This window comes from Acipenser ruthenus, chromosome 3 (genome assembly GCF_902713425.1).
Source record: "Acipenser ruthenus chromosome 3, fAciRut3.2 maternal haplotype, whole genome shotgun sequence".
NCBI lineage: Eukaryota > Metazoa > Chordata > Actinopteri > Acipenseriformes > Acipenseridae > Acipenser > Acipenser ruthenus.
The window spans coordinates 64,116,260-64,129,446 of record NC_081191.1 but is presented as its reverse complement, the minus strand read 5'-3'; positions in this window follow the sequence as shown (position 1 = coordinate 64,129,446).

Genomic DNA, 13,187 nt, shown 5'->3' with positions numbered 1-13,187 from the left:
AAATATAGGGCCCTATTCACAAAACTTTTTAAGGGGGTTATAATGATTTTTAAAGTTGAAAACATAATGCAAAAAGGGAAAAGATTATAAGGCCTTTCTTAGTACAGCAAAGAACACTGTTCTTTTTACCAGTATGACTGAGATTATTTATACTGCACTGCAGTGGGTCCTGTCCGAAGAGTTTCATCTGGATACAAGTAAGTACTGTTGTTTTTTTTTTTTTTTTTAATCAAAATCAAACTTTGAGGGCTAAAGTACTACTGACACTATTACATACATGCCAACAGTCCCTACATGGTCGGGACAGTCCCAACATGCTAGCAAATGTCACATAGGAAAAAAGTCCCACTGTTTACCCATAGAAAAAAAATCATTTATTCTGCACAGTAGTTAGCGAAAATCACACGCTGTGCTCTTCGTGCGGCTGACACATCTGCTGATCACTAACTTATACAAAGGTAAGAACGCTTCATTACGTCTATTCTTACTGTCATGATTGAGGCCCTGTGAAAATCGCTGAAATTTTCTTTAAAATTCACGGCAGTGTCACGGGTAAAGTGTCGTATTTCGCGGAATGTGCACGGAAATATGTTATAAATTACGTGTACAGATTGTTTTTTGTTTTTTTAAACAGCAAATATACAGATAAATGCACTGACATCAACATTAACATCAAAGTTATTCAAGCACTTTACAATATCTTGTGAAATGGTGTTGTAATTAACAGCCTATAGGCAAAGTGTATCTGCAAGGACAGCATTTAGTCAGGTGCATGTTAACCATGTAGGTCTTACAAAACAAATACAATGTGTAACCCATACTGATCTTGTGCATCAGTCGACTCGTCAGTGACCACTGACAAGCAATCAGACTGTTTTACCAATTCCATAATCTCCTGCTTGTGATACTCGGCAACTTTAGGTAAGTATTCACGTCTCAGCTGGGCTGATGAAGAAATCGCTCCACCATTTGCTACACTGTGTCTGAAGAATTTTTGGTTTGTCAGATTTTTCAAAAGAGATATTTGCACAAACAAACGCCTCTGTCAGGTCAAAAATTAAAAAGTGGACTTTTGGAATATGGAAGTCACCGTTTTTTGTTTCTTTGCAAGTAAAGCAGTCGCAGTACTGCTGTGGATTTCCACCTTTCTCTTTCAGTGAATACTTGCTGTTAACAGACATAGTTTCAGTAGTGATCTACAGTAACGTTGCAGGACGTACAGAAGAGCTTACCTCCATTGCTGTGTAAACTTCTGCTGGATACTGCTTTACGTGATCTGCTGCAGATCTGTAGCCTTTTTAGAGACATCCATTTTCTTGTTTACAGTGTGTAGTATTTTAATTTTCCGCTTAGATTGTATATATTCAAATGACATAATCACTGCACAGCACTGTGTGCATGGCGAATATTACACGCAGGCACATAGCAGAGCTGTACAGTTTCGTTAATTTTTTTTTTTTTTAAAGATTTTATGAAATACAAATAATTCTGAAATTATTTTTATTTCTTAAGAATATTTTAAAATCGTGGTATTGGGCTAATTTCACGATTTACGTGCAGCCTGTGAAATCGCGATTTTCACAAGGCCCTTGTCATGATAATCGTGTAGTGTTGAGTTGGGTGGGGGGATACATCTATTATATGATAATGAGTGTTTTTTGCGTATGACTCCTCCCATGTGTATGATGCGTATGACCCCCCCTGGAGACGAGCGTCCTACTGAACAGTTTCCAAATGTTGGCAAGTATGCTATTAGTAAGGTAATAGAACACGTGTCTCATAGTAAGTCTGTTGGGGGAATTACAGTATGTGAAAATAATTCCGGTATATATTAAAGTTAAAGGGTTTTTTTACACTATATGTAGCACAACTGTAATTGCGGCCACAGCGACCAAACAACAAATCTGAGTCTTTAAATCACATAGTTTGTTGCTATGTAATAGTACCAGTTTTAACAAATGCAAAAGAACAAGAGGTTCTATACAAAAGACACACACACACAAAAATCAAGTCAAGTACTATCTTAAAAATACAAAAGCCACACCAGGTCAAAAGCAGCATTATTAACATAATGCAAGATTAGGCCATATTTACTGTAGTTGTATAACTGTAAATTCATTTTTATGTGTGTGTTAGGTGAATCAAAAAGCTTATAATTTGGGGAATTATGTGTCTATAAGTTTTTGTTGTTTATCCAGTTGTCATGATTTATTTTTTTTAGCATAAGTTGTTGAGAGTGTCAGATTCTAGGGATTCAGGAGATTGTTCATCTACCCATCTGTATGTCACATTTACATTTTTGCATATATCTGGATAATCACTTATCAAGTTCATATCAAGAATTGATCGAGGGTTTTTGAAGGTGCTTTTTCCATTTGGTATGGTGGCAGAACTGAGCTAGCTTTCCTGAACACAAGGCTACATTGATATACCTCCTTCAGACCATACTTGTGTCTGAGTTTGAGAAGCATCTCTTGCACAGGATAGTACATGCTTTACCAAACAGAACGAGCAATGCTTAAGTCACTACTGGACTACCTTATACATCAGTTCCAAAGACCATGTGTAGGATCACCTTATGGGGTTACTTAACTATTGCAGTAACTGAGGTTCACCCGACAGAGGTTCTGAATTAATACCAGTATGTTATTTTGTTGTACTGTACCAGCTATATCATTAATAATACTGTTGCATTTCACTTTAACTTGTTTTAAATTTCAAATTAGATTTAGCCTATATTTGTATTCCAGTATCTGTAAATTGGAATCTCGATATAATGTTTTGGTGAATTTAATGTTGAATGTTAAATTAGCTTATCCCTCCAGTCGAAGCAGTTGATTATCGTTGCCATGGATACTGTAATGATATTTAATTGGGAACTGAGCTTAATGAAACCTAATACTGGAAAGTCATTCTGTTTAAACACTTAACTTGCGTTTGTTTATGTAAAGAAAGAAACAGATCTAACCTCTATCTGCCAGACCACAAGAACATGTCATCCTCTCCAAGCTTCAAAGGGACTTGATTAATTTATGGAACGGGAATGAGACTTCCTGGAACCAGGAATTTGAAAGGACTGGCATTTTAAGGGTTAATGGGCAACAGCGACATCTAGTGGATAAAACAGACAGTACATTTTGGTAATTGTCTCAATGGACAGAGATAAAAGAAACCTGACATGTCTAAAAAATATATTTGCTGTTATTTTATATTACATCTAATACGATATAAATGTACATAGGCATGAAATGTTCTTGTATGTAAAAACACAACACTGGGAGTATTATAGACATTGAACAACAGTCATATAAGTGTTTTACACAGTTATTTTACTACAAATACTCAAATGTTTTAGTATTATAATGACCCTGGCGATGGCATCGTCCTGGACAATGTGTTTGTCTTGTTTGTTTTGTCACAGGCCTTGGCACGTCTCTTTTGTGCTATAAGTCATTAGATCCTTTTGCATGGAAGGCCTGGGTTGTGAGGGTGTACGGTTCTTTGATGGACCCAGATTCAGTTCAAATGTGTTTGCCCACTGACGATGGGAATGAGAATGTAGAGATGGGAGCCCAGCTAACAAGATTCAAGTTTTTGCAGGTATTATTCTTTTAAAGACTGTCACCACTACTGGAAGCAGGATGATTTTTGGGATACAAATTGTACATTTGTGAAACTGCAACACATATTGTAATGACTGTAATGTGTTTTAAAAAATATAAAACCAGTAGAAAATATTATTAGCAGATCTGTGTAAGACCTGTTGTGGTGTTTGCAGAGCCACTTTGAGCTGAGCCAGGAGGAGAATTTGAATCTTGCTGTGAACAAACAGACTTATTAGATATGGATTGGATGCTATAGAATGAAATACATTGCTAATAGTAATGTTGTGGGATTCTGTAATTTGTATCCTTTTGATTAAAACTGTATAAGGTCTGAAAAAGAGAGCTCCTTGTGTCAAAAGGTCAGACCGACCTGCTGAAAGTTCCAAGCCTCCCTTATCGGGCAAAAGCATCTTTTTAAATTATACTCAGAGCCTTAAAATATTCGGAACCAGCGAGAGCAGAATGGCAAACTCTATGGAACAGAGTTAATATGCCAGAAGCAATTGAACTAGGTTCGATTATAGTAAGAAAAAACAGAAGTATTTAAATAATAATAATAACTTTAACTATACAGTGAACCAATTTAAGGAAAATAACTAAGTTTGTAACCTCATTCTAACCTGCTTGTAGTAAAAGTAGTGTTGAAGATGACTCATTGGTTTTGGCCGATGAAGCAGGGATTTTTTGCTGGTCACTACACTCATCCCCTCGGGTACATATATTTTAATAAATGGTGTATGTCTTCCTCAGCCGTGCTTGCCTAATTTTATTCTATCGCTTCTACCACTGGCGTTACTGCCTGGTGTTTGTTTACGCTCGCCTCCTCAGCTAGCGTCACTGGCTTTCCCCGGTCATGGCCACCCGAATGCACAACCAAGCACAGTTCTTATGGGCCTCTTAACCCCCCAAGGCCCGCCTCTCAACCACTCAGATAGAGGGCAAGCCAACACACCTTCCTCCCAACCTCTCTGTGTCATTGCCATGATTGACAGGCGGACCTTACGAGGCTGCTGCCCACTTCCTGCAGAACCACGCATACGTCAGATAGTCAGCACAGATCTCCCCTGTTACAAGTGGCTTGAATTTCTATGAAAATAACTGGACCTTCAATTGAAAGCTTAAATAACTTCATAACAGGTCAATGGAGTAAAATACAATTATTGAAGTATCTTAATTGGAAATACATGTTATAAAGTCATTTAACACTAGAACAGCCAAGATTTCGGACTACATACAACCGCCACACCCGCAAAATGTGTGGCTCCATTTTAAAATGGCTTCGATATGAAAATGAATAACAAACAATCGGATACAACTTAATATTTTTATTTATGAACATCATATATAACATTTTCAGAGCAGAAACACCGTATTTACAAATTAAAATTAAACTTTTTTTCTTATTTTTTTCAAAAAGAGCACATATACATAAACATGAAAAACTGAAATAAAATAAACTTTACGCAATAAACTTCTGTGTAAACAAGTGTAGAAAGCTGTATGCACATATAAAATTATAAAACATACATAACTAGTTATATAAATATAACATGAAAGCGCTAAGTACAATCTACGCAGAAAACACGCTTTTCAACTGTACCAGTGCATTTGCCACAGACTTGCCTTTTCACAACGGGCGCAGATATTAAAAGTTCTGTTTTTATTGCATTTAGCAACCTGGTATTGTCTTTTCGCCTGAATTAAAAAAAAGTAAATTTATCATTCTGGAAATGGATTAAAATTAATTAATGCATTAAATGATAATTATGTGACTTGTAGGATATATTTTGGGACTGCATTTTGTGAAAATACAAGGGAAATAGAAATGTAATTATCAAGTAAAAAGTTATTTCACAAAAGAGTATTTTTAACTGAATGCATTTTCTGTGATTTACAATCTTTTGTTTAAATGAAAATGGGGAGGTGTCTTTTTTGATGGAATGACTAGCAGAATCGACCAATTGAAAGACAATACACCTATTCTCAAATGTTATAAAAATGCTTGCAGTATAAACTCTCTCTCAAGAAATCTCTCTTAAAATATATCTCTATAAAAAGATCTTAACTCCCTCCAAGGACAACTCAAAAGACAATGCTACTCTTGGAAAAGCAACACTGAAACATCTAAGTGTATACAATTGGATTGAATCGCTGAAGACTCAACAAATCTCAACATTCTAACTTTGAGGAACGAAAACAAACACAGCTGCTGTACAGCAAGAAAACGACTTCTTGAAGAAAATATCTTAATTCAAAAGATCAGTAAAAAGACTTTGTTGCTACTAAATCTAAAAGTATGCTAAAATAAACAAATAAGTAGTAAACAGAAGAATACTGAAGTTACTTCGATCTAAGTGCTTTTGAAATCTACTTGAATTGGCGCTTAGTTGCTACAAGCATCATCTTAAGCACACAGGAAGTGTGGCTTTGTTGCTTTGTGGGATATGGAGTCTTGAAGAAAAAGCCATCTTGTTTTTCTTCAGAAACCCTTTAACTGAAAAGGACTACAAACTGAAGACTGGTTTCTAAACTGAAACACTCTTTAACCACAAAGAGAAAGCTATATACAGTAATTCTTCATTGCAAGGCTTTCAACTTTCTTCACATATAAGGACTGGTAACTAAATAACTTATGAATTATGATTCATTCTGTTTAAACTGAGTACGAAGTAATATTAACCTACCGGTATATTGAATTACATGATCTAATATGAATGCATTGTTGAATGTTGAATATATTTTGAATCTTAATAACAACTGAAATATATGATTAATTTGCCTTGAACATTAGTATAGTGATTATGCATTGAAAATGAATTAATACAATCTATTATTTTTGTAACTTTGTAACTATAATAAAAGAAGGTATTTACTTTCAATATGATTTGTCATTTTGTTTTTGTATGTTGAAACAAGCACTGATATATGATAACATTGAATTGAATCAAAGTTGAATATGCCGAATGAATCAATCATATTTATAGCTAGAATTCCATGATTACTGTAAAATATATATTCATATGTTTAAGTCTAACTTTTAATTGCACTTAGATATTAATGTAGTTTTGATGGTGATATAGGATATTGTGGTAAAACCCTAGATCATTATAGTAAGGCATTGTTTATACATAGCTAATGGTGTGTCTTGAGAAGGTATCCAAATACATGTTTACTTGTCTCGAGATAGCTTAAGGATTTATGTTACAATTGCATTATCACTAAATTATCATCACACCCTGCATAAGTTAACAGACAGTGCAAAGTTCAGTTGGAACCAGGATTGCCAAATTGCATTTGAAGAATTGAAGCAACAACTGACCTAGGCTCTGATCCTGACCTACCCCAATCCGACCAAGGAATTCACCTTGGACACCGATGCTGGACACTCCTGGAGCAGTGCTGTCTCAGAAAGAAGGGGACAAGGAACGAGTGCCTGCTCTGATTGTATTAACCGATTGCAAAACCGATTAGACATTATTTACTATTTTTATAGGGATATTTTTCATTATTGTGTGTTTAATAAACTTTGGTTTTTATTATTGTGACTTCTACTCTCGGACTCTTTCTGCTTGACCCAGTACTTTCCCCCCCTTTTTAAAATTTGGAAAAAAGAGATTGACAGTAAAAATATAACATCTTTAAATGTAAATGAGGTCTTTACTGAATGTGCTAGATTTCAATTTTTTTGTGCTAGAAATTAAATTTTATTTCAAATCTCTATAATAATTTGTATCCTTCCAATTTTTCAGATGACTTACAAATGTGTATTATTACCACTAACAACCACAATGATACAATTATATGCGACAAAGATTTAGAAATAGATGAGATTAACACGGCATTAAAACAGCTATCTAACTGCAAATCACCTGGACCTGATGGTATTGTGAATTTTATAAACGCTTCTAGGAAGATATTTCTCAAATGTTCTTTGAAGCCCTAAAGGAATGTATTGATGGTGAAGGGATATCCTTTACAATGAAGCAGAGTGTAATTGTTTTGTTACCAAAACCAAACAAAGATTTACAACTCATAGACAGTTGGAGACCTACAACTTTATTAAACATAGATTATAAATTATTAGCCCTGGTGTATGCAATTAGTATTAAACATATAATAATTAGTGAGAGTAAACCCAGTATGGGTTTCTAAAACACACATTTATTAATAATATTTGGTTAGTCAAATATTATTGATAATTATTTAATAAAGGACGATGGTTTCTTCTTTTTTCTAGACTTCTATAAAGTGTTGAGCAAAATTGTATATTTGAGTCACTTGACGTGTTTGGCTTTGGGGAAAAATGTATTGGTGTCATCACAACTCTCAACAGTTCTGTCTCATTGGCTTTTGGCACCACACCTATCTATTTATTATAGGAACTGAACTGTTGGCTATATTTATTCAAAATAATCCTAATTTAAAAGGTATTGATCTGGTACATAAAAAAAGAAACCCTCACCCAATAAGCAGACGATTCTTTGTTTCTGAAAGACAAATATCAAATTCCTAAAGCATCGATGACATCTTTTTTTCTAAAACCTCTGGTTTAACCTTGAATCTTCAAAAATATGAACTCATGGCCATTCATGACACTTGTCTTAAAGAAATGTATAACATTCCAATTAATAACAAGGTAACATATTTTGGAATTACTATAACAAAAATTCAGAAACAGAGAATGCAACTCAATTTTCCTTCTAAAATAGAAAAAAAGACCTTTTAACATGTGGTTACAAAGGGACCTTTCAATGTATGGATGTGTTCTGCTGTCCAAAGCAGAAGGCCGTTCTAGAATGATGTACCCCTCTTTGGCTTTAGCTGGATCTCCTTGTTATTACAATGGTGTTAATAGAACAATCAATGCATTTAAAAATGGGGGTCTGAATACAATTGATTATGAATGTTTGTGTATGTCCTTTAAAATGAATTGGCTGGAAAGTGTATGACACATGAAAACTGTCTGGTTTGCTATACCCAACTTTTTGTTCAATGTGGAGGAATTGCATTTTTATTATCTTAACTTTAACCCCCCCGACTACATGTGAAGTTATCCGACTTCCACAATCAAGCTACTTGCCTGGAAACTTTTGTAACATCTTCTCTCCATAAAAAGTGATTTTTTGGAACAATCAGTATATTACATCTAAACATAAATCATCTTTTTTTATTGTTTAAATTAGGGCTCGATAATGCTGTCATTTTTTAGCTAGATTTGTTGGACAAGATAGGAAACGTTCTTTCTCGTCAAGATCTTACACAGAAATGTTACTTTCTAATTACTATTACACTCTGGTTTGTAACTCAGTGCCATATACCTTATATATGAAGAGTTACAATTTAAAATGTTACACAGATTTTACCCCTCAAGTAGAACGTTACAGAGATTTACAGGTAGTCTGTATACTTGTTGTTTTTGTTCCTCTGCGCTGGAGTCAACACTACATGTATTTGTCTGATGCAAGACAGTTAATGTTTTGGACTGATATATCTATTTAAAAAATAATTGACACTATGTCTATGCAATTACTACATTAAGGAACATAAAAGCAAGTACAACATATGCTTTATTTAAAATATATGTTTCTTTATAGTTATGTATTAATGCTTTTCCCCAAAATGTTTTTTTTTTAACCTCTGGCAACCATCCATTGTAAATTAGTTGTTTTTCCTTGCTCATGCTATTCAATGTAAATAATTTGTTGTGTTAATAAAGCATTAAAGAAAAAAAAGTGTGTGAACGTCTATTGCAAAGTAAAACAACGAGCTAGTTCAACATCATTAAAGATTTTGCTTTTTTGGTTAAGGTGGAATTTCAAGTAGTATTGGTAAAGTTAAATGTTCTCTACTAAAATCATGGACACCACCTTAATCCCAGCATTAATTATAATACACGTTTCATATATTTATTTAAATTTTGTAAGTTCACGTGTCTGATTAAGGTAAAAACGCATTTAGTCGTATAGCTTTTATCAAGAATGTTTTCCATTTACTTACATAATGTCCAACCCATGGTTTTTAATATATATATACTTGCCTACAGATGCCTTGACCAGACTGCACCCAGCTACCTCCAGACCCTCATCTCTCCCTACACCCTCACTCAACCTCTCCGCTCCTCCTGCACTAGAAGACTGGCTCTACCTCCTCTACGCTCCCCTACCTGCAAAGCCCGCTCCTTCTCCACCCTATATATATATATATATATATATATATATATATATATATATATACACAGACGTGCTCAAATTTGTTGGTACCCTTACAGCTCATTGAAATCATGCTTCATTCCTCCTGAAAAGTGATGAAATTAAAAGCTATTTTATCATGTATACTTGCATGCCTTTGGTATGTCATAGAATAAAGCAAAGAAGCTGTGAAAAGAGATGAATTATTGCTGATTCTACAAAGATATTCTAAAATGGCCTGGACACATTTGTTGGTACCCCTTAGAAAAGATAATAAATAATTGGATTATAGTGATATTTCAAACTAATTAGTTTCTTTAATTAGTATCACACATGTCTCCAATCTTGTAATCAGTCATTCAGCCTATTTAAATGGAGAAAAGTAGTCACTGTGCTGTTTGGTATCATTGTGTGCACCACACTGAACATGGACCAGAGAAAGCAAAGGAGAGAGTTGTCTGAGCAGATCAGAAAGAAAATAATAGACAAGCATGGTAAAGGTAAAGGCTACAAGACCATCTCCAAGCAGCTTGATGTTCCTGTGACAACAGTTGCAAATATTATTAAGAAGTTTTAAGGTCCATGGAACTGTAGCCAACCTCCCTGGGTGCGGCCGCAAGAGGAAAATCGACCCCAGAGTGAACAGAAGGATAGTGCGAATGGTAGAAAAAGAGATACAAGCTGAACTCCAAGGTGAAGGTACGTCAGTTTCTGATCGCACCATCCATCGCTTTTTGAGCGAAAGTGGGCTCCATGGAAGACCCAGGAGGACTCCACTTTTGAAAGAAAAACATAAAAAAGCCAGACTGGAATTTGCTAAAATGCATATTGACAAGCCATAATCCTTCTGGGAGAATGTCCTTTGGACAGATGAGTCAAAACTGGAGCTTTTTGGCAAGTCACATCAGCTCTATGTTCACAGACGAAAAAATGAAGCTTTCAAAGAAAAGAACACCATACGTACAGTGAAACATGGAGGAGGCTCGATTATGTTTTGGGGCTGCTTTGCTGCGCCTGGCACAGGGTGCCTTGAATCTGTGCAGGGCACAATGAAATCTCAAGACTATCAAGGCATTCTGGAGCGAAACGTACTGCCCAGTGTCAGAAAGCTCTGTCTGTCGCAGGTCATGGGTCCTCCAACAGGATAATGACCCAAAACACACAGCTAAAAGCACCCAAGAATGGATAAGAACAAAACATTGGACTATTCTGAAGTGGCCTTCTATGAGTCCTGATCTGAATCCTATCGAACATCTATGGAAAGAGCTGAAACTTGCAGCCTGGAGAAGGCACCCATCAAACCTGAGACAGCTGGAGCAGTTTGCTCAGGAAGAGTGGGCCAAACTACCTGTTAACAGGTGCAGAAGCCTCATTGAGAGCTACAGAAAACGTTTGATTGCAGTGATTGCCTCTAAAGGTTGTGCAACAAAATATTAGGTTAGTGGTCCCATCATTTTTGTCCATGCCATTTTCATTTGTTTTATTATTTACAATATTATGTTGAATAAAAAATCAAAAGCAAAGTCTGATTTCTATTAAATATGGACTAAACAATGGTGGATGCCAATTACTTTTGTCAGTTTCAAGTTATTTCAGAGAAAATTGTGTATTCTTCGTTTTTTGTGGAGGGGTACCAACAAATTTGAACACGTCTGTATATATATATATATATATATATATATATATATATATATATATATATATAACATGTGCGTGATGTGTCAAAATAAAGATGAAGGGAAAATTACATGTCTTCCTTCCCCCTCCCTATTACGGCTATATCCACTCTAGCATTTTTAGAACTGCCTCGTCTGTGTATTTTTATAGGGATATTTTTCATTATTGTGTGTTTAATAAACTTTGGTTTTTATTATTGTGACTTCTACTCTCTGACTCTTTCTGCTTGACCCAGTACTTTTCCCCCCTTATTTTAATACCTACACAAGTGTACCCAAATTGAACTCCCAGACCTCCTGGGTTATCAAAGGTGGTGGCACCCAAGTATTGTTACACAGAGGCATGGGTACGCGTCAGTGCATCTCGTTTTTGTTATTTAATTTCTGCCAAGTAAATAAAATAAGTGTTCTTTGCATGCTTTATATCTGCAGTAACATAAGGCTATAATCTATTAAGGACTACTTCATAAATTTTAATATGATAACCATGGCAGAGTGGCAGATTAGTGGTAGTTTACAGCATCTGAACATATCCACCCTCAGAGTGACTTTTCCGCAACTGGATAGGCATTATGATGTATGAAAATGTATGAAATGATCAGACTGGACTTTTCTGAATATCATTGCACATATGCTAGACCAAGGGAACACATGTATTGACATGATCAAACTATTAAATGTCATCAACATAGTCTTGGAACTGAGATGTGGTCATTTAAATATGAAATCACACCCTGTTTTTTGCCATTTTTCCAACACTTGGATTTATTTTGTTATAATTCAACCATAAACATGGCTATCACACTTGTTATTTTCACTTTGTCCCATTCCCCGGTTATTCAAGTATATGTGGTGCAACAATTGTGTAGAAATTAAAAATATTGAAGCTGTTATGGGCAATTCCAGCATAACTGATGTGGCATTCAGAATTTTGGAATTTCACTAAATCAATCTTTTATTGTTATAAACTATAAACATGAACTTATTAGAGATTGATACAACCGTCTGCATGCAAAAAATGTCCCTGTCAGAAAGTGATGTTGCCCTGCCAGCAAACATCCACCCTGGAATTCCCACCACCTTGGCCTGGGACAACATTGACCGTTTAGAAGAGACAGTCAGTGGCAAGGGGACATCACACCGAGTCAATGGTATTGCCATCCAGCCCAAGATCATTGGACCTCAGCCAACCAGATCCATGCCTGCAGTTGCCAAAACAAAGAAGAGAAGCATCAGCACCGAGATATTAATGCTGCCCACTTACAATGTTGGCCAGAGGGACGGGCCACCAAGAACCCAAAGTGTAGAGGTTGACACTGCCACTGTGATTCGACCTGCTAGGGAGAATAACCTCGTCTGGCTTCTGGCGCGTATGTCAGACCAAGAAGGTCAAACAATCAGCAGCTAGACAGGCTTCAACATTCGGACCCGTGACGATGTAACAGTTGTACAAGACAATGTAGGCTATTTGCCCACAATCAGTGCTCCTGCAACACAAATGTCCACCATCCATGAGGTGCTGAACCAGTCAATGAGCATCATGCAGTCTCTGCAGCTGTCCAAGATAGTGTGTGTCTTTGACCAGGCACTCTATTCAAAAGCTGCTGAAATCACATCCTGACAAGTTCAAAAACACCATCATCATCAGAATGGGTGTATTTCACACCATATGCACATTGCTCTCTATCATCAGGGAGCGGTTCCCAGATGCGGGATTG